At 37.8% G+C, this 24090-nt stretch overlaps 1 pseudogene; it reads right to left on the bottom strand.

The window, feature by feature from the left end:
• Positions 1–14753: 14753 nt before the first annotated feature.
• LOC143386167 (cytochrome c oxidase subunit 6C pseudogene) lies at positions 14754–21831 on the bottom strand (annotated as a pseudogene).
• Positions 21832–24090: the final 2259 nt, after the last annotated feature.

The raw sequence follows: 24090 nt of genomic DNA, 5'->3' as shown, positions 1-24090 counted from the left end.
ACAAATATAAAGTACTTTTGGGAGTGTAAATGGGTGCAACATTCACAGAGCACAATTCAACAAATCTATAAAAAATTATGCATTAAATATCCTTTGAACCAATAATTCTCCTTTAGGGGTTTACCCATATTTACAAACCTGTGAAAAGTTGAAACAAAAAGAGATAAGGTAAATTTTAGTCAGTAGGGATGACTTAAATAAATTATAGTCACACAGTGAAATATTCCATAGCTATTAAAAAAAAGTCTTATGAACACATGTGGAGTCATCTTTAATGTAACTGGCTTTTTTTCAGTTGATAACGTGTGCACAATATGATCATGATTAGTTTTGTTTTTTTTTTTTCTTTCAGAGGAAAATTTGTATAGTTTTTTTTTTTTTTTTGGTACCAGGGATTGAACTCAGGGGCACTTGACCACTAAACCATACCCCCAGCCCTATTTTGTATTTTATTTACAGACAGAGTCTCACTGAGTTGCTTAGCACCTTGCTTTTGCTGAGGCTGGCTTTGAACTCACAATCCTCCTGCCTCAGCCTCCCGAGCTGCTAGGATTACAGAGTGTGCCAACATGCCTGGTTATGTACAGCTTTTTATACATAGAAAAAAATCTCTGAAATGAAGTATTAAAATCTGGTAATTATGGCTGTTCTTAGGAAGGGTACTGGATAGGGGAAGAAGAGGGAAGGAGAGTTTTCATCGTTGATACCTGGAATTCTGAGCCAAGTGAATATACTATCTTAAAAAAATTAAAATAGGTAAATTTACAAAGAAAATTGGAAGGGGAAAACATGGGCACTTGCAACCTTTCAGCATCACTGGTTGTGGAACCCCTGGGGTTGAGTCAGTTTTAGGTCACACATGTGTAAAGGAGGTCACTTTAAAATCCCATCTCAGTTTTAGGGACACTAATTTCACTGTGGATAGTGACATGGCCCCTGTGTACTGTGTAACTAGAGTATGGGTTTGGGTTTCCCTTTGCTGAGGTAACATTTGGCTAATGAAGGTGGGGAACCAGAGCAATTCCCTCTCCATGGCTTAGATAACAGAAGCTGTAACTAGTAAGAAGGAGTGGAAAGATTTCCAGGTGAAGATGGCTGACCACACGTGTGAATTTGCCTTTCCTTCCTTGTTAAGTCCTATTGTGATGACCAAAGAGATAGACAAGGGAGAGTAGGTCCTCAGCTATGCTGGAAATCTGGAAAGAGTATTTTTAAGAAAGATCAAAAGACACAAAAAATTCTTAAGATTAAAGCACATGGAATCATGTTGGTGGTAACTCTAGAATTTATGTTCAGAATAACTCTGCCAGCATTGCTCCAAAATGAAAGAAGAAATTATTCTAAAGTTGGTGTCCAGAATGAAGATTGGGGCCAGAGAAGAGGGTCAGAGACCTGAGTTAACAGCTGCTTCAGGGACAAGGAGGATGCATCCTAAGAAGTCAAGAGACTCAAGGAAGCTAATGGTCAGCCTGTCCAGTCACGTCCTGCTAAAAGTCCGCAGATTTTTATGTAAGTAAAACGATCAGTTCCAGAAAATTGAAAACAATTTCTCAAATTAAAAATTGAGTGGATGTGTTTTCACAAAGAATGGCCCTGACTGAAGTTCACATCAGAGAGCTGAAAGACCCACCAAAGGAAGGCTTCCAGAACACAGTGCCAAACACTAGGTTGGGGTGAAGGCTGAACAGGTCAGCAATGTGATGAAGGGGAACAGGGTGGAGTGGCCTGGCTCCTGCCTGATCCTCCATGAGCCTTCTGTTGTGGGGAGGTCATGAAACCACTCAAATCCTCAGCTTCTCCAGTGCGAATGGGGACAAGCAGAGAAACTACCTGCTAGGGTAGGTTGAGCATTATGAGGTGACACAGGAAGCTGACTGAACACAATGGGACTCACCACTGCTCAGCTGCTTTTCTACCACTGCTAATGTTCCCAGTGGACCAGTAAACATGTTAGAAATCCATATGCAGCCACAGTCCAGTAACAAAGGTACACTTAAAAGAAAACTATTTTTATTTCAACTATGTAGAACGGTTGAGGAATAAATGTCAAAGATAGTCATGAGCTTATCAAAACAACAAAAGTGAAATCAGAAAACTAGAACCCAAAGCCAAAAGTATTAGGACATATTTTATATATAAATAAAAACACGAAGACAACGGGGCAGCAGTGAGCCTTGGTGTCTGAACAATATTTATTAAAATATACAAAAAAATAATTGCTAAGTCAGTAGTCAAAATAAGAGAACTTGGCAACTTTCTCAGAAGAGGACTGATTAAATAGATAAAAACAAGTGCTAGAGGTTTTAATTTTGAGACTATAAGCTTGATTCAATACATAACAATTTGAATCCAACATAGAATATATACATTCTCTTGTTAAAATTTTTTTTTTGGTTTGTTTTTGCAGTGCTGGGCTAGAACTCAGGGCCTTGCACATGCTAGGCAAGTACTGTACCACTGAGCTACCTTCTCAGCCCTAGAATACATATTCTTTCTATGTACACATGGAATATCTACAGAAATTGATGTAACATTAATCCAGAAAGTCTCCAATATTTTAAAAAAGTGGAAAACATTCAGACTAATTTTCTAACTACAATACAATAAGGCCAGAACTTAGAAATAATGCAGAAAGAAATATCCCCAATCAAAAAAAAAAAAAAAAAAGAAGAAGAAGAAGAAGGAAGAAGAGAAAATTAAAGTTAAATCAAAGTTACATATACTATAAGATAAAAATTAAACAGAGGGACTGGGGTTATAGCTTAATGGTAGATTGCTTGCACAACACCCTGGGTTTTATCCCCAATACCAAAAATACAAAACAAACCACCACCACACTACAAAAACCGAAGAGGCATCCTTTACTTTTGGTAAAACAAAAAGTCAAAGTTGGCATTGCCAACAGTTTGTGCTGGGATAACAAGGGTTCTGAGCAGCAACACCACAGGGGTGTGGCCAAAACACATGAGCAAACAAAGGAAAAGAAATAAACTCAGAAAGTTAGAAAGCAACACAAAAGGTAGAAAAGTGACATCTTAAATGATAATTCAGAAGTTAAACAGACAGAGAAAACAATCAAAATTGATATAATCCCCACATCAAGTTCTTTGTAAATAACTGATAAAATTCTGAGGGAAAGATTAATAGCAGCTGTGGGCCTTAGGAACAGAGGAAAAATAAGTTCTGACCCTCCCAAGGAATCACAAGACCATAAAGCTTAAAAACTTAAAGCCTATAGCAGGGGGGCTGTGTTGGAGTCCAACATAGAGCTACTGTTTTGAGCACTGTTTTTTTTTCATCTGTATATAAAAACAGAACCAATAGGATGAAGATATGCACATATATATACGATTATATAGAATATGTGTGATATGATACATATGATCTCTGTCTGTCTGTCTCTCTCTCTCTCTCTCTCTCTCTCTCTCTCTCTCACACACACACACACACACACACACACACACACACACACACACACACACACGGGGAGGGAGGGGGGGAGGTATTTTAAGTAATCAGCCCAAGCAGTTGCAGGGGCTTGGTAAGTCCAAACTGTGAAGGGCCGGCAGCAGCCTGAGTTGTATGCTAGGGTTAGACTTACAGTTAGAATGAAGCCTGAGGCAGAATTCCTTCTTTCTAAAGGGGTCAGTCTTTGTTATTATAATACCTTCAACCAATCTGATAAGGTTCATTCACCTTATGGAGGTTTATCTTCTTTTAGTCAAAATTCACAACTTTAAGTATTTATCTCATCCAAAAAATACTTGACAGAAACATCCAGAATAATTTTAGATCAAATATCTGGGCACTGTGACCCAGCCAAGTTGATAGAACGATCACAGTAACCCTTTGTGGGCCTGGGGTAGCAGGGCTAGAAATGAAAAGAGAGGGCTGGGGGTAGATCGTGGTGGTAGAATGCTTGCCTGGTATGCACAAGGCCCTGGGCTTGATCTTTAGCACTGGAGGTGGAGGTGGAAGAAAAGGAGGAGGAGAAGGAGGAGGAAGGGGGATGGGGAAGGAGATGGAGGAAGAGAAAGAGCAAGAGGGTCTAAGACCAGGGATAGGTAGGAGGTACAAAGGAATGATAATTGAGGTACCCTGTTTCCACCCAAGACTGAAACTCAAAACCTAGGAAGATTGGCCTCACTTATCAATTCAGCAGCATGTCTCAGGTTCCCTGGGGGTGGTGTGGACCCAGGGCGGGAGGAATGAGCCTGTGGAGGTGGTGGGGGATGAGTTTAGTCAGCAGGCCTGGTATGCATGGACAGGTTGCATAGAGTAAGTGCTGGAAGCCCTGGATCGGATCATCGTTGCCTAAATTATCGGTGTAAAGAGAACTAAGCAGAAACACGTGGTGTGTACATTGCTGAGTCAGTCACTACTTAGCATGCTTTGAGTGCCAGTGGTATGCTAGGCCTAGAGTAGTGTGAGGCACAGAAAGGAAAGAATGGATCAGAGATGGCTCGTGTACATGTTGTGCATTGAACCCTCAAACAATCCGATGATGCAGGGACTGTTCATTATCTTCAGTTCCCAGGAGAGAATCTGAGGCACAGAAAGGTTATACACAACTTGTCCAAGGCAACACCATGCTTGTGATGTTTAATTTTATGTGTCAACTTGGCTGGGCTATAGTACCCAATTGTCTACTCAAACAACAATCTAGATGCCACCGCAAAGGTAGTTTCTAGATGCGATTAATCTTTAAATCAGTACATTTCTAATGGAGCAGATTGCTCTCCATACTGTGAATGGGCCTTGCCTAATCAGTTGAAGATTTTAAGAGTACAAACTGAAGTTTCCTGCAGAGAAGGAATTCTCTTTAAGACTGCCATAGTCTAGCCTGATGCCCTGTGGATCTCCACTCAAGACAACGTCAACTCTTACCTCAATTTCCAGCCTGCCAGCTTGCCTGACAAATCATGAACTCACCAGCCCCCACAATCACATGAGCCAATTGCTTAAAATAAATGTCTGTCTCTTTCTATAGATCTGTGTATTATATTTATATCCAAATGTGTCTCTGTCCCTTTTTTCTTACTGAAAGTGAGAAGCAGCAGAGGAAAAGAAACAGAAACACCATTTTGCAAACCTCAGAGGCATCTGCAGCTCAGGGTCTTGTACCAGGAAGAGCTTTGAGGAGTGGGAGCCAGACCTCACCTTCTGGATAGGCTGGGAGGAGGTGTTGCTCCCAGTGCAGGGGGCCAATCCCTCACCCACCGACCCAGCCCCAGAGAAAGCTTCCTGGCTCTGCAGGGAACCTGAGCCACCCAGTCAGGTGCAGGGAACCCTGAGAGCTTTGCTGCAAGGCACAAGTTTCTCAACCCAGCAAGAGAATTGGCAGAAATCAGGAAATGTACTTTCAAGTGCATAGATTATGGTAATGGGGGCTTATTATTTTTATAATAAGCCAAATGAGAGGTAAACTCAATTATACATGCTATTTAAGCATAGCAAATGTTAGCTTATGTGTTTTTCTACCATAGTTATTGATTATCATGTCTGAAATACTCATAAACCATAAGAAAATTACAGAACTATGATAGCTAGTACACCAACTGTCAACATTCCATTTCATGCCTTTAGTGGAAGGGGAGACATAGACTGGAGTAGGGACTATATTTATGATATGAATTCTCATTTTATGCAAATCCTTTCTATGGGAAAGTCTGCAAGAAATAGCCATAGAGTCTTACCACAATTCAGGTTTTATTCTTGCCCATGAAACATGCAATTAATGAGCCAAAAGAACATAAGAATGTCATATGTGTTGAGCAATCCAAGAATATTCCACGAGCAATGAAGAGTGTTTTCTTTGAGAGAAGCATTAACACACGCTTTAGGGGACTGCTACTCCATTTGTAATCTTTTAATTCAGATTTTAAAATATTATTCCTGAAGTAGATTAGATTGTTTTGGGGGTACTCTGAATGAGCAGCATTGACCTGTTTTGGGTTCCAACACAGAACAAAAAACTAAGACTAGTCACCAGGCACACACTTCAACAGCATCAGCTTCCTACAACCAAATGGTAATCTCCAAGTTCTATTCTTCTCATACCTTGAAACAACAAAGAACTCACACAGAGACCTGAAAATGTTCCAGAAAATATGCATACCCACAAAACTATTTGTAATTGACCAAAGGACAGGGTGAAACAAGGAGGAAAATGAAAAGTAGCAAGACAAGACTTTTTAAAGCTGGCAAACCCTGAGAATGTTAACATACTTGTTAAATAACTGGAGACCTTGTTCTTGATCTTCAGGGTCAGGGGCGTTGCTAGGTTCATGTTGAGTTCCAAAGCTTGCTTTTTCTTCTGCAATGTATATGTCTTGTAAGATCCTGTGGGTTTGTTCTGCATGTAACACAAGCAGTTAATCACACTTTCTGCAAGTCTGTAAGCTCACCCACTCTTTACAGCCTTTCTTTTGTCCCCTAAAGTAATAACAATGTGTTTCTGGAGATTTGGCTATCCTAAATTGTATATAAAAGTATGAACATTACTTGGTTCACATTTTTCTAAAGGAAACACCCAGTAGTTCACTGAAATATGAATCATTACCAATTGTTGAATATGAATAATCGCTTGTCTTAGCTGGGATGCATGCTGGCATTGTTCTGAATAGAGGAGTTTGGGAGTAAATATCCATTTTATTTGCAGTATTTAAAAATGGTTTTCATGGAAACAAGGGAAGAAGGAAAAGGAGACACCATATCTCTTTCAAATGTGGCTTCTCCTCAAGCTCCTGACCAGCGAATGGTATTCATGCCTTCCCTATCTTGGGCTTAGCCTGGCAGCCATAGTCACCGGGAGGGTATGACTTTTAAAACTGACCAGTGCAACTCATTTTCTATCTCCCCAGAAACTGACCATGTTTTCTGTTCTAGCTTGGGGCAGCACTTTCCTGCTTAATCCTTTTTACTTTTTTCAGTTGTCAGAGGTGATAGCCCCTAGAAAAGAGCAGATAGCACCTCAATTAAAACTTTCTGTAGGTTCCCTTCCGTATCCAGCCCCAGTCTGCCAAGCTCTGCCCCCACACCCCACCTGCATTGGCCTTGCCCTTGTTTACACTGCCTTCTGTTGTGTCTTCCCTTTAGTTCCTGGAAAGCAACCCCATGCTTCCATTCCTGGGCCCAATGCCAGGCCCTGCGCCTGCCCTCTGCATGTGCACAACAAGTCCACCACGCTGCATTGCATAGTGTGGAATGGCTCACTTTTCAAGAGGCCAGCTCTGGGAATGATGGTTTAGGGATTGCTCTCATATGCCCACACTTAAATTATCCTTCCAGCTTCAGATCTTGCCTCTCCTCCCAATATGACAGGGACAGGGATAAGGGAAATGCAGTGGCCACCTGTGGAGGTGGGAGCTGCTCCGAGGGTTGAGCCTCTCCCCTCCCAGTGAGGGGGCTCTTTCCCTATAATTAAGAGTGTCAGGCAGGCATCTGTTCATCCCTATTGGCACAAACTGATCTGTTTTAACAAGTGGAGTTGTTCATAGCAGTAATTACATGTGGCTGAAAACATGAGAGGACAGTATAGCACTTCCAGATCCCATTAGCAGCATCACTAGCTGGTCATACTAAGCAAAAGCCCTCACCTCACTTCTTGTCTCTTGCCTCTTTTTTTTTTTTTTTTTTTTGGTGCTTGGGACTGAACCCAGGGCTTTGTGCATGCTAAGCAAACTCTATCAGAACTATAGCCCCAGCCCCTTGCCCCTGCCTTATACTGAATAAATCATTGGACCTTCCCCAGAGTGCTGTGCAGCATGAATGCTAGGTTTGCACCTTTCTTGCTCTGTTTTGCTGGGATGTATTTGTTTAATAGTATGTGTTCTAAAAATGGCAGATGGCCTCTTTATATTTAGAACTGCAAGGCCTCTTTGGTAGTTTAGGAACTGATTTTAGGCCCACACAGTGACAGGAAATGTATTTCCTCCTGAAGACAGATATCATTACACCCTATCACAAAGCTTCCTTTCCTGGACGTTCACAAAGGATGAGCCCTATTGGACACACATGGATGACTCAATGCTGGAGGGACCTGAGCCCTTGCAAAGAACTTGCTTAACAACCTGGAATTAACTAAAAGGTAGTCTTAAACTCTAAATTCTGACCATTGATATGATATTCAGGTGGCAAAAGAATGTGAACATTTTTAGAATTTTATTTCTCAAAGCTAATATTAAAAACAATCTCTCCCATTAAAATTTTATCATATCCTTGCTATTATCTTTCTTTTTATAACTTTTTGAAATCATTTTAGAATCACAGAAAATAGTACAGAAAATTCCCAGGTGGGGTTCTCTCAGTGATAACATTCCATATAACATTCATACAATGATCAAAACCAGGAAATTGATGTTGGCACAATACTAAGCTACAGATGTTATTTGAATTGCACTGGTTTTTACAGGCACTCATTTTTTTGTGTGTGTGGTGGTTGTGTATTTCTACAAAATTCTGTCATGTGTATAGATTTGTATAACCTCATCAGATTATTTCATTTTCAAGTAAAGGAAATAATTTGTACTTAGTAACATTTTATAGTATGTAGAAAAGCATTGAAAATAGTAAAACATTATAGAATAATAGTAGAAATCAATCCACGTTTCCAACTCAAGACTTAATAAATGTCAATGTTGTGACACACATGCTTCAGAAATAGACATTAAAATTTTCAATTTACAGCTATTGCCTAGCATGTACAAGACCCTGGGTTCAATCCCCAGCACCCCCTCCCCCCAAATATATAACTAAAACCCTAGTTAATCTACTTTCCTTTCCCTCTTCCTCTTAAGCCAAGATAATTTCTTTACAAAGAAAAATTAAGCAAACAAACAAAACTCAACCTGTGATGGTTCCTTAACAAAAAAGTTAAGTAGTTACTATAACCGCTATACAGCTGGTTTTTTATGTATCAATATTTAAGTTACCTGGTAAGAAAAAATTATCAGTTTTTAAATGCATTATATATTTATCTTGCATAATATATAAATTACAGTATTTTAATTGCATAATATATATTTACATATGTATCAATATATTGATACATTATACCTGGCACCTATATTATGCATTTATTTTTAAATGCATAATATATATTTAAATGGATAATAAATAAATCCTTTAGTTTTTAAATACATAATTATTTTTAAAATAAATATATAAAAACTAAAGGATTTATTGAAAAATAAGGATTACATTGGTCTTGTTCACCATAGTGCAGGAGGCATGGTAGATACTCTGTAAAGTTGGACCAGTCTAACACATGAAAAGGCAAACATTCTCTGATTTGTAAATTTATATTACAGTGTAAGAAGCCATTTATAAATATTCATTTTCACTTTTTTGACTTTTTCTGTAGATTGACCACTTTACTGAATGTTATAGAGACCATAGAATGGGAGTTTACAACAAATCTATGAATCATAACTATCCTAGAAGCCAAGGATAATTTTTCCACTGAAATAAACCTCAAAATAAATCTGTCATCAAGCTGGAACTCACACTTCTGTCTTGGAGAAGTGTTGAAGGCAAATGAAGACCAGCAATGAAACACTACTTCAAAATAGTTGAAATCCTTTCCTTACAATTCTCAAAAACTTGAATGGGTATCACAGACACAGCCCACAGAATTGCAAATAGAGATTCCTCCTTTTGCCTCTGTTCCCTCATTCTTACCACCGCCCCAGAACACACACTGTCACTCTCCTGGCCCTCTCTTCCTCTTTGTTCCTGTATTGGACTGACCATCCCAAACCCACTCTTAGCAAGAAGGAGTCCTTTCTATTTTGAAGGAAGGAGGCTGGGAAATTGGCATAGGCCATTTCAAGGGCTCTCTTTAGAAGACTGAGAGAAACAGCTGAGAAGATTTGCATGCTAGCTTTTTAAAATAACAGCTTTTTTGGTTATATGTCCCACCCTATAAAATTCACCCTTTGAAGGTATACAAGTAAGAGGTTTTTTGTTTTTCAAGTATATTCTCTGACATGTGAACCATCACAACTATCTAATTTCAGGATATTTTCATCATACCCCAAAAAACTTCTGTACATTTCCCTTCTTTCCCTCCACTTCTTGCTCATAGCCACCACTAATTTGCTTTCTGTCTCTATGGACTTACCTATTTTGGACATTTCATATGAATAAAATCATATAATATGTGGCATTTGGGAAAGGCTTCTTTCTCTTTCATGAGGGCTTTAAGATCATTTGTGTTGTAGCATGCATCATTCCTTCATTTCTTTTTATGACAGAGTAATATTACTTTGTATAGATATATCACATTTTGTTTCATCAATTGATGGACACTTGGTTTTTTTTTTTTTCTAATTTTCGGCTATTATGAATAATGCTGCTATGAATATCTTACACAGGTCTTTGTGTGGACACATACTTCCATTTCTCTTGGGCATATACCTGGCAGTGGAAATGCTGGATCATATGGTAATTTTTAATATTCTGAAGAATCATGACCCTTTTTTGTGTCTTTGCCTATAGAATGAAACCCCAGTCCAATCTTCTGTAACCTATTAATACATTATGCCTGGCATCTAAAAATCCTCATTAAAACAAGAAAGATAAAAGATTTTTTTATTAAATGATTAGAAATCATCTTGAACATTGTTCCAGGGGCTGTGCAAGGATTTCTTCACCATCACACACATTTACATCTGCATTGTGAGATTTAAGAGAGAAGCACTGCATGGTTTTAGTAAGATAAAGATCAATGCTGGGGCTGGGGCTGCAGCTCAGTGGTAAGGCCCTTGCCTGACACGTGTAAGGCACTGGGTTTGATCCTTAGCACAACATAAAAATAAATCAAATAAAGGCATTCTGTCCATCTACAACTACAAAAAAAATACTTAAAAAAAAGATCAATGCTGTGTTGAAACTCATTATTACATAGTGTAGTTAGGGAGCCTGATATTTTGATTCAACTATCATTAAGCTGACTATATTTCAGAGCAAAACATATTCTTACCTTGGTAATAAAGAAAAATGGAGGTAAGCAGGTAAGGGCAGAATTCCTCCAGATGAGAGCAGAAAGCACAGAAAGCACTTGGGCCTTTGGAAAAAAGCTTCAGGAAAAAATATTCCACTCTCCTCAGATAGCAATCCTGTGAGAGGATCTCTCTGTACTCCTTCAGGGAAAACACTCCATCATACACCAAGCAAAGGAGCACCTGGCCTAGTCTGAATTCCTTTAGGATCTGCTCTTTGTATCTCACCAGTATTTCTGAGAGCCACTGTTTTCTCTTCTCCTTTTCTTTTTGTGTCCTTGTCTCACAATAATAAAACCAAGACTTAGCTCCTATCTCAAACATTTTGGCCTGTGTAGAGCTGGGGAAGTGTTTCCCTCCTGACCCTTGCCACTCTTTGGACTCTGCAGCCAATATCCACACCACACTGCCACCTAGAAGCAAAGTCACACTGCCACCTGGAATTATTAGAGATCTGCAGGGAGAAAGAAGGCATCAGATTAAACCCAGGGAGAAATGCAGTGCTGACCGTCTTGGCTCAAGAGGATTGTGCTATATTAATTAACCCCCTGCAGTAGTAAACTTTGAAAGCTAAGCAAGAAACAAAGCTTAGCTAACTGCTGTTCAATTTAAATTCCTCCTTTCATCCCCACATAATCATTTCTCTAGCACCCCATGATTATTTTCATCATTATGAATATACCATGCTCATAATCTATATTAAATGGTCTCATCATAAGGTAGGAAGTTGTATCAGGAACTATGCTGTTCATCTCTGCTCCCCACAACTGCAGTTTGGGGTTAGATACTTCATTGCAGTAAAGCTACAGACAGCAAAAGAAAGTTGTCACGTACTAGTGTCTTTTATTAAATCACCTACTGCATGTTATTTCTCAGCTTAGCCCATTGAAAGAAAGGAGGAAAGGAAGGAAGGAAGGAAGGAAGGAAGGAAGGAAGGAAGGAAGGAAGGAAGGAAAGAAAGAGATAGAAGGAAGGAAAGAAAGAGGTAAGTTTGAAAACTTCTAAATGATGACTTGGTTAAATAATACAATTGCATAAATGATCCCTCTCCTCTGATCCAAGTCTGGTGTCCACTTAATGAAACCAGATTAGAAGAAGGGATTCCTGCTGACTCGGGGGAGTGCTGCCACAAACAATGGCTCACTGCAGATTGCATGGCTGTAATACGATTGCTCCAAGACAGCCTTCATGTGTATACTTGACTGGATCTGCTCAGACCCTGGAGTCACCTCAGGACCTCCCCTGGCCAGGTCTGCAGGTGTACTGTTCTATTCTCAGGTGCACTCTCTACCCTGTTCCTCTGTACCAGCTGATGCAAGTGAGTCATGGCAGCAGCATCCTTCCCCATTCATATCTTCTATGTCTTGTCTCTAAAAGTCACTAGGTGCACATATCAAGGAATTGTTTAAAGGAACTCAAATGTTGTGACATCTTTTTTCCAGTTAGGAAATTGATGGGAAAAAAACAATCTGTGGTAATCATAATATTCCTGCCATGTTGGTTAATAGAAGAAAGTAGAGCTTTTTCTATAGCATCTGTCTGGAAGATTTACTTTTCAAGAAATCAAAATTCCCTGGAATGCTCTGATAGTAGCCACAAGAAAAACTTCCCTGGCTTTTCTTCAGCCCTATTAGTGACCTGAGAAAATAACCCAATATCTCTGTACTTCATTGCATTAACCATGTGGTTCTGATGCTTTAATGTTTTGGAGCCTTGCTGACTAGGAAAAGACTGCCCCTTCGAGAGTTAGCCAACAGCAAAGGACTTTCTGGAGAGCTGGATTTTCATATGCAAACCAACCAACCCAGGACTGACACCTCAACCACCTCTTTTCAAAGGGTCTGTGTGTAGCAGCAGGAGTATATGGGAAATCTCCGTACTTTCTGCTCCACTTTGCTATGAAGATAAAATAGCTCTAAAAAATAAAATCTACTTTTGGGGCTGAGGTTGTGGCTCAGTGGTAGGGTGCTTGCCTAGCACATGTGAGGTACTGAGTTTGATTTTCAGCACCATATAAAAAATAAATAAATAAAATAAAGGTATTGTGTCCATCTACAATTAAAACAAAAAAAAAATTTAATTTTTTTTAAATAAAAAACCCACCTTTAAAGAAAAGAATAAAATGGTCTAGGAGACTACAAAATAGCAGTATTTTTCTTAGAAGTGTTGATAAGGGACTCACTATTCCCCTGCCCTAATTATCTTGGGACTAGGCACAGCACCTACTTCCCCAGAGTCCACTGAGATGATCCAACTAGTCAGTCCTAAACTGCTTGCTTTACCTCACCTGTTCCTTCCCAGGAAAACCACAACACAGGCTCTTGTGCAAATTCTTTTCCTGCTGGCTCTGCCTCCTGACTGACCAGGTGCTCCCTTCTCATGGTAACTGAGTAATGAACTATCTTCCCAATGGTCATTGTCTGTTGATCTTTTGGCCCCACCACCCCTGAATAATAATAAAACCTGGGCTGGGGATGTGGCTCAAGCGGTAGCATGCTCGCCTGGCATGTGTGCAGAAACAAAGATGTTGTGTCCGCTGAGAACTGAAAAATAAAAATATTAAAAAATTCTCTCTCTCTCTCTCTCTCTCTCTCTCTCTCTCTCTAAATAATAATAATAATAATAATAATAATAATAATAATAATAATAATAATAATAATAAAACCTGCCTTTACAAATACCCATCAAAAGAGCAAACCTCAGGCTGGGCTGTGACACTGCTATGATGCGCTCTGAACTTCTTAAAGAACCAGGACATAGGCCATCAGAATCTTCCCCAAGTGGGTTCCTTACTGACACTTCTGAGAGAAATACTGCCATCTTGTGGTATTTTGTAATCTCTTAGAATAATTTTATTTTTATTTTATTTTATTTTTTACAGGCCATTTATAAACATCTATTTTTAACCAGGGATTTTTACAATGAAGTATTTTTTTATTAATACCAACTAAGTTTAATACAGGCTACATCACTGGGATTCAATTTTGCATGAGTTAAAAAGGGTAAGAAACAGTTTCTGTTATCTTAACAAAGTGACAATTCATGATTAAACTAGCTTCGGATAAAATAAATGTAACTCTCAAAGTGCTCTATAGTATCACTTTCATCATAACAAAGGACAACAGGAGGTTCTAAGAACTCCTCTGAGAAAAAGTTACCATACTGTTTAGGCATTAACAGACATTACTCAATTCTAGTTAAGTAAAATCAATTTCTGTATTAAGATACATATTCCCAAATACACATGGTCAGCACTTTAACAAAATAATACTGAGTATTTCTCAGTTATCTTCCTTTCAGTTGTGGCAGCAGGGACATCAAATGGTGGTGATGTCCATAGACAGATTTTATTGGAAGAACTAAATCATTCTCATTTCTTAGAGTCCACAATACAGAAATTTTATTTGGACTCCTGAAGACCATTTCAAGGCCAGGACCAGGTAATTGCACCTAGAAGTATCCCACTAAAATAAATGAAACATCAGAGTAATTAAAGACGTATAAAAACAATGAAAATTGTAAGAAATACTGAAACTGAGTTATCTTCATGAGGTTCATAAACGGTGTTAAAAGTTTCCAACCAATTATGTTTTTGCTTTTAAGTGCTCCAAATTATCAATAAGAATCAAGCAAACACTGTCTACAGTATTTGTTAATTGTTTATTTACCAAGAAAAACTCTCCCTTAGCCTATGTATTCATGTTTTATAGTTCAGGAGAACAAACTTCTAAGGACCTCAATCCAAAGAAATTATTTATATTCCAAAATCACTTTGCAACTCTGAAAGATACCAGCCCTCCTCATCTCCTCAAAATCTTTCATGGAATCATAATTTCTGTGGAAATCTGCATATGCCTCCTTTCTTGGTTCAGCCACACCAAACTTATCAAGAGCTACAACCCCCAGGGCAATCATGAATATTCCTACAATATGAAACTGCAGCTGTTAGGCCAGAAGACCCCTCATCTAAGGTTTCATCAAAGCGCTAGAAGCCACAGAAGTTACTGTCCTCCACACCAATGTCCTTCCTGGTAGATGCAGAAATGGACCTCTTAGAACAATTTTTTTTAAGTTTTTTTTTCTTTTTTAAGAGCTACTTTAGATTCCAAGCCAAGTTAAGCTGAAAGAATACAGACACTCTGAGAGTACAGAGGCTTCCTATATCCCCTTGCTCCTGTGCATGGTACAGCCTCCTCTACTGTCAACACCCTGTACCAGAGTGGCAGATTTGTGCAACGGATGACCTTACATTGTACACCCTTATTAACAAAGCCCATGGTTAATGTTAGGGTTCACTTTTGGTGAGTTATACATTCTATGCCTTTGTAAGGATACATAATGATATAAAGAGTAATTTCACTGTCATAAAAATCTTCTGTTCTCTGCCTACTCATTCCCCTTTCCCCCCAATTTTGGCAAAGACTGATCTTTTTATTTTCTTTTTTTTAAAATTTATTTTTATTGTAGGTTGTTCAAAACATTACATAGTTCTTGATATATTATATTTCACACTTTGATTCAAGTGGGATATGAACTCCCATTTTTAACCCATATACAGATTGCAGAATCACATCAGTTGCACAACCATTGATTTACATATTGCCATTCTGGTGTCTGTTGTATTCGGCTGCCTTTCCTATCCTCTATTATCCCCCATCCCCCACCCCCTCCCCTCTTCTCTCTCTACCCCCTCTACTGTAATTCATTTCTCCCCCCTTATATTTTTCCTCCTTTCCCCTCACTTCCTCTTGTATGTAATTTTGTATACCCCTGAGGGTCTCCTTCCATTTACATGCAATTTTCCTTCTCTCTCCCTTTCCCTCCCACCTCTCATCCCTGTTTAATGTTAATCTTCTTCTCATGCTCTTCATCCCTACTCTGTTCTTAGTTACTCTCCTTATATCAAAGAAGACATTTGGCATTTGTTTTTGAGGGATTGGCTAGCTTCACTTAGCATAATCTGCTCTAATGCCATCCATTTCCCTCCAAATTCTATGATTTTGTCATTTCTTAATGCAGAGTAATACTCCATTGTGTATAAATGCCACATTTTTTTTATCCATTCGTCTATTGAAGGGCATCTAGGTTGGTTCCACAGTCTTGCTATTGTGAATTGTGCTGCTATGAACATGGATGTAGCAGTGTCCCTATAGTGTGCTCTTTTTAGGTCTTTAGGGAATAGACCGAGTAGGGGAATAGCTGGATCAAATGGTGGTTCCATTCCCAGTTTTCCAAGAAATCTCCATACTGCTTTCCAAATTGGCCGCACCAATTTGCAGTCCCACCAGCAATGTACAAGAGTACCCTTTTCCCCACATCCTCGCCAGCACTTGTTGTTGTTTGACTTCAGAGTGCCTGCCAATCTTACTGGAGTGAGATGGTATCTTAGGGTGGTTTTGATTTGCATTTCTCTGACTGCTAGAGATGGTGAGCATTTTTTCATATACTTGTTGATTGATTGTATGTCCTCCTCTGAGAAATTTCTGTTCAGGTCCTTGGCCCATTTGTTGATTGGGTGATTTGTTATCTTATTGTCTAATTTTTTGAGTTCTTTGTATATTCTGGATATTAGGGCTCTGTCTGAAGTGTGAGGAGTAAAGATTTGTTCCCAGGATGATCTTTTTATTTTCTCCCTGTCTTCATAATTTTATGAGAGGCCATTATAACTCCAAAGTTTTCTTTGGTTTTCTACTTTGCACTAGATGGGAGGTATGGAATCATGGTGGAATAATAGAGTCAATCCCCACTCCCCACTCCAGCTAAGAGGTGGAGACAGAAAAAAATACAAGCAGACAAATGAATAAAATAATTACAGTATAGCAGAAAGAGATGCTGAGAGAGAAGGGAGGCAAGCCTACTTTCAGGGAGCACAGAGATGACACATAAGCTAAAACCCCAGGATGAAGTTGGATAGTAAGAGTGATAGAAGATAAAAAAAGCAGAGACTTGGAATGTGTAAAATCTCAGAGCCAGGAAGAAGTAGGATTATCTGAGGATCTGAGAGCTCCAGGGACTAGTTCTTTGTAAAGGTCTTTGTATAATGCTAGAGAGGCCACGGGGAGTTCAGTTTTGCTGGCCTGAAAGGTCCTGATAAGAAACTGGGATTTTACTCCATTTGCTGTAGAAAGTTTCTAAAAGCTTTACCGAGAGGAGTAACATTATCTCATCATGTTCTAAGAAGCTTACATTGAGGTTAATGTTTTACCCTTTGCTTTATCATTTATCCTCTCTTCCTCTACAATTTTTTTCCATATGGATATAAGTTACATACAACTTGACTAAATACTTTAGCTTGCTTTTATGAAAAATGGAGACACTCTGTTTTTTTAATACTTATCAATATCATGAATTTATATCAACACAATATTTTTATCTAATATGCCATCCATTTTCCATTTTAGTTTGTTGGTCTAATGGTGCTCTTTATAAAAGCATTTTGCCCCCTTCAGGATCCAATCTGGGGTCAAGTATTGCATTTAATTATCATGATTATTCAGCTTTCTTTACTCTGAAACATTTCTAGAGACCATATTTTATGATGTCAATGTTTTTGAAAAACAGTTTCTTCCCTTCACTATTTAAACAATATGTACCTTATTTTGTGTTTGTGTGACATTTCTCTGGGATTACACAGGGGTTATGTATTCGGAATGAATTCTGTATAATGGATTATGCCTTCTTTGCAATGTTACATCTGGAGACTCATGAAGCCCACCTGTTACTTATAGATGATGTTAATTTTGATCACTTATCAAGGTATTGCTTGCTTTCTTCATTGTGTGATTAATTTTTGATTTTCCCTTGCACCTAATAAAGAGTCTGCAGGGAGATGTTTTAAAACCATGCAAATATCCTGCCACTTTTCAAAACTGGCCCCTAGGTTGAGCATGACTGTTGCCTGATTTAATCTTTACTCTGAAGTTGGCAAACTGATGATTTTCTAGTGCTCTAATTCTACATTTATCTCTGCATTTCCCATTTTGTCCAGGGCATCAGTTTATAGTCTTGTATGCTGAGCTTCTTGCTTCTTTTCTGTTTTTCTTCTATTTTCTATTTTCTGACTTCTATTTTCTTCTGATTTATGAATTCCCATGTTTTTGGTGGTTTATGATTCATTATCATACTAATTATTTTTGGTTTACAAGTAGTATCAGTTTGGCCAGTGGGAACATCTTCGAGGTCATTCCTGCGTCCTTGTGACATGTTCAGACCATTTTTGTGGGGAGCCCTTCCCTAATTTCCAGCAAGACAAGCTGTTCCAGGTTTATCTTGAATCTGTATCCCAGTCCTGGAGTGACCTTTCTCCCAGGAGCCCTGGTTCTTTTAATGGGTAAAGATCAAGACCTTAATGCTATGTGTCATCATTGCTACTGGGTATCTTTTCTTGACTCCTTTGGCATTAAAAGTTAGTAAATATATTCACATGTATTCAACTTGGATTTGTGCATGTGTGTGTGTGTGTGTGTGTGTGTGTGTGTGTGTGTGTGGATACAGAAGCATACTCACAAACATTTTATAAATCATAGGTTTACATAAATCCATCTCAGTCCAAACTATCCCCATAGGATGGTTTCTTTTCTACTCTCATTCCATATTTGCATCTTTCTTATAGAATGAGAATCATAGATCCTAGTATTGACACATTTACACTCACTCAGTCTTAAAGCATATAAAAACTAGCTTCAGAATTTTTTTTTCCAACATCACTACAATACAAAAACCTTCTGAAAAGAGTTCAGCATTTGTTTACAATCCATCTAAGATTGTGGATTATAGCTAGTCATTTTTTTCTCCATCTCCATCACCTTTAGTTTGGTTATAATGGTCATTTGAATTAAAATTAAGTTTGTTTAAGTTTGTTGTCTACTTAAACTTACTCTTTTCATGTCTATTGATTTAGTTTTTGAATATGCAGAATATTTATATACCTTCATAAGTCAAAGCTATACAAAAGGATACCTTCCTTGGTCCCTCAGAGATGAACATAATTGCTTTCTAATTTATTCTTCTATTCATTTTTGTAATGATAAGTAGATATACACGTGCTTTCTTCTCTTTCTTACATAACATGTAACATACTATATATGTTCTTATCACTGCACAGTATTCCCTGGAAACCATCCCATATCAGTTTGTACTGATCTTCCTAGTTCTTTTTGACAGCTGCAGAATGCCCCATTGTGTTTGCACCACAGCTAACTGAACCAATATCCTATGCAGTATTTTATAATTACAGATAAACCTCCATTGAATTTTTGTAATATGCATTTTTATTCTTAGCAAGGTATCTTCAGAATAAACTTCTAAAAGTAGGATTGCTGCATTGAAGGAAAAAAACTCTTCATAATGACCCTTCATATGGATGGATTTTACATCCATGGATTCAACCAACCTTGGACTGAAAATATCTAAAAAGAGTTGCATCTGTACTAAACATGTACAGACTTTTTTCTTGTCATTATTCCCTAAACAATATAATACGATGGCTATTTACATAGCACTTATGTTGTATTAGAGATGATGGGTAGATTGTATGCAAATACTATGCCATTCTATATAAGAGACTTAAGCATCCATGGGCTATCTGTGGTGGAAGGAGGTCCTGGAACACAAACTACACCAACTGTATGTACTTTCATTGGGGTGTTGCTATTGGTTTATCTTGATGTCCTTTTCCTTGATTGTTTATTGAAAATTTATTTTCATTCTTTTGTTTTTATCAATATAGATGTTGGTTACAATTTTTTCTCTAATCTATGTATGCCATAGAACTGTAATCTTTTCATTATTATCATCTTAACTAAATTCTGTACTTTCTCTGTTTTTCCTTTCAACAGAGCTCTTTAATAGATGGTTTTTAAATTTCCACATGGAAGGTTATGGAATCTCCTTCTGGGAGCGTCTTGGAATTCCAGTTAACTTAATCAGATTAGCTCAATTAACTCATTCCCTAGCTTCTTTTCCCGAACTGCTTCTGCTCCTAGAGTGACCTTTGTCTACCTTTCCACCTTTCTTATTTCACCCAATCTTTATTTTCTGAAGCATTGCTCTTGTTCTTAACTACACCAGTACAAGCTAACTCTCTCATTTCAGAATTCTTATGGCATTTATCACCTGTATTAAATCATCTGACATGTTCAATTAAATTTTACTAAGGTCTAAAGGCATCATACACTCAGACTTCAGATTGTTTGGGAGATTGAATCCAAACTGTCATGCAGTAACTGTGTAACCTTGGTCAAATGACATAGTCTCTCTGTGTGTCAATTTCTCCAGCTACAAATGGATATGATAATAGTATCTCCTGTGGTGAGGGTCTAAGATATTATTATCTGCAAAGATCTTAGAACAGTGCCAAAATTCTAAGCTTTAAGAATAACAGTAGGGGCTAGGGTTGTGTCTTAGTGCAGAGCACTCACCTAGCACGGGCAAGGCCCTGGGTTTGATTCTCAGCATCACATAAAAATAAATAACTGAATAAAAAATATTGTGTCCAGGGCTTGGGATGTGGCTCAAGCGGTAGCGCGCTCGCCTGGCATGCGTGCGGCCCAGTTCGATCCTCAGCACCACATACAAACAAAGATGTTATGTCTGCCGATAACTAAAAAATAAATATTAAAAAAATTCTCTCTCTCTCTCTCTCTTAAAAAATATTGTGTCCAACTACAACTAAAAAAATAAATATTAAAAAGAGAATAATAAAATTAATTCATGGGGTTGTGGCTCAGCAATGGAGTGCTCGCCTCCCAGTGCAAGGCCCTGGGTTGGATCCTCAGCAATATAATCCTTTAATATAATAAAATGAATAATCTCACCATTCAAAGATAACAACTATGAACACTTTGATCCTTCCAATCTTTTGTTCTAAATATAGGCTCAAAATGTTTATATTCAGTTATTTATATGTGTTAATATGTTGTTTTTTTCTCTTAAAATAACTTTTTTTTATATTACAAATGGCACTTTAATGCTTGAGTAACATTAGTGTAGGTAATGTTGAGTAAATAGTCCACAATAAATCCCCTATTACTGGACATCTATCTAAGTGGTTTCTGTAATTATAAATAATTCTTCAGTGATCATCTATCTTAGGAAACACTGTACTCATGGTGCCTTAAATAGTGCCTGGCATATGCCAGGGACTAAATATATAATCATTAGATTAATATTTCTGATTGCAGCTATTTCCATATTTTAGATTCTAAAAAGCAGAATAGTGAGCCAAAGAAATGGAATCATCTTTAATATAATAAAATGAATTCATTTTGACATCTTTCGTTAAAAGTAAAAGAAGAAACCCACTAAGGGAACTTAAGGATACTGGCATGTCTCCTGGTCTCCCAAGGCAGGAATGCACCTTAACTCTGGAAAAAGACTGCAACAGGGAACTTACATGCCATTAATCCTCAGTTCACTATCATTTAAGTCTGCCCTCTTTACATTTTTTTTTCCAGTGCTGGGAACAGAACCCAGGACCTTGTGCATGCTATGCCAGTGCTCTGCCTCTCAACTGCATCCCCAGTCCTTCTGTATATCTTTTATTCTTCTTGTCTGTCTGTGAAGGAACCTCCTGCTTTTCTTGTCCATGTGAGAGAACCTTGATGAAGCCTCAGGGGCAGATCCAGATCCATGTGATATAAGAGACAGAATGATTGACTTGGGAACCCACTCAGCATAAGCCTTCATAAGCCTTCTAAGATGTGTGGATGGAAACTTCCTTTTTTTTCCTTTTAATCAAACCATCAATTCAGAAATTTTCTTGTGTTGTAGATTTAAGTAATTTTTACATACTTGTATCCAGCTGTCTTTTGTAACTTTTTAAATCCATGTCACGCTTACAATGGATTGTAGATTATAGAAATAATCTTCTGAAATCCAAGATTATAGAATTATTCTTCTATTTCTTTATAGCACTTTCATGGAATTTTTTTTAATTAATTTATTTTTTTAGGTTGTTAGAAGTCCAAAATCTGAGAGGGTTGTTGTATGGTCTCCCCACCTACCAACCCCCTGCGAGACCTAGGGGAATCTGTTCCTTGTCTCTTCCAGTTTCTGGTGATTGCCCTGGCATCTCTGACCACTCTACTGTGTGGGTGGCGTCATTTATTCAACTTTTGCCTTCATTTTTATATGACTTTCTCTTTTCCTTAGTGGGATAATGATACTTTCATTGGATTTAGGACCCATTTGAATAATCTAGGATGATCTCCTCATCTCCAAATACATACATCTATGGAGATCACTTTTCCCAGTAAAGCAGCCTTCAAGGTTCTAAGGGTTGGGACATAACTTCTTGGGGGCCACATCATGCAACCCAGAAGCCATCCTGCAGTTAACAGTACACGGACTCTCTCCTGATTCTCACTTTATTGTACACACAGACACACACATACACACACATACTCACATATTATATATTTCTAGATTTTTCTCTATGGTATGTAGAACATTACATTTTGCACATGGATTTAGAGTTTGGTTAAATATCTATCTATCTATCTATCTATCTATCTATCTAGAGAGAGAGAGAGAATTTCCAAGCAATGAGAATACCCTTGTAATTTTTGCAGGTATTGTAAAAAGAATAAAAGCCCTGTGACATATCAGTTTTCCTATACATGCTTCTATGGTGCTGTGGTGAAAGTATAGTGACCATCTGCTATACACACAGATGCCTAGTGTCTACATAGATGTGTTCTCTCTTGGAAAACAAAACAAAACAAAACAAAAGCCCCCTGCATTTTCATTACCTTGTAATACAGAATAGCATTGCATAAGTCATTCTTAACCAAGGAGATTTATTTCAGAAGGTTTGGGTTTTGAAATAAGGAAATTGCTTTCAGGATTCTAAACACAACCACACTTAGTAACCTTGCAAAACTGCATTTTATAGAACTTAGAGATTATCTTTAGAAATATACTTTCTTTATTTTATTTTTGGTATGTTGATAAGTAACCACAGGGCATCAATTCCTCTTATTCAATTTTTACAACAAGGCCATTGTGTTAGATACGATGCCTGTGGTGGAAAAACAGAGTAACCTCAAAGAGCACCTCTCTTTATCCGACCTTTGTATATATTTTTAATTATTTTTTATTGAGATAATTATAGTTTCACATGCAACTTAAGAATTAATACAGAGATCCCTTGCACATTTTGTCCAGTATCACCCAATTAGTAAAGTTTTCTATAAAGTTTATTTTAATATCACAACCAGAATGTCGACATTGATTCAGTCGACTGATCATGTTCATATTTCCTTATTTTCACTTGCACAAATTTATCACCTGCATGGATTCTTGGATTTACCACGAGATCAACATACTGAATGTTTCCAACAACCCAAGAATCTCTCATATTCCCTTTTTATAACCACATTCTCTTTCCAGCTCCCCCCTCCTCCGAGGCAGGTCTCTGAACACCAACAATGACTGACCTAGCCTTGGTGCCTAAAATGTTATTTCAAAATGCTATATAAATGGAATCAAACTTTCAAAACAGTGTGGAACTTTTTGGATGGTTTTATTTCACCCAACATAATTTCCTAGAGATTTATCTGAGTGACTGTATGTATAAATAGTTTATTTCTTTTTTATTACTGAGTAATAGATCACAATTTATTTAACCATTTACTTATTGAAGAACATGGGGGCTGATTCTAGATTTGAGATATTATAAAGAAAGCTGCTATGAAATTTGTACAGGATTTTTTTGTGAACCTAGATTCTCATTTCACTGGCATAAATGCCCAAGAGTGCAATTGCTGGGTATGGTAATTACATATTCAGCTTTATATGAAACTGCCAAGCTGTTTTCCAGAGAGAACGTAACATATCTCATTCCCTCCAGCAATGTATGAATGGTCAAGTTTTTTCATATCCTCTTCAGCATTTGGTGTCACCAAATAGGTATGTCACTGTCAGGTATGCAATATTGTCTCCTTGTAGTTTTAATTTGCATTTCTCTGAATATCCCCTTCAATGTAATGTTTATTATCTACTTTTTACTTGGACTGTTTTTGTTGTTGTTGTTGTTGTTTGTTTGTTTGTTTTTTACTGTTGAGTTTTAAGAGGTTTTTGTTGTTGT

The sequence above is a fragment of the Callospermophilus lateralis genome, unplaced genomic scaffold, assembly GCF_048772815.1.
Source record: "Callospermophilus lateralis isolate mCalLat2 unplaced genomic scaffold, mCalLat2.hap1 Scaffold_2702, whole genome shotgun sequence".
In the NCBI taxonomy this organism is placed as follows: Eukaryota; Metazoa; Chordata; class Mammalia; order Rodentia; family Sciuridae; genus Callospermophilus; species Callospermophilus lateralis.
Note: the sequence above shows the minus strand (reverse complement) of the source record. Positions and strands in the feature narration are given on the sequence as shown.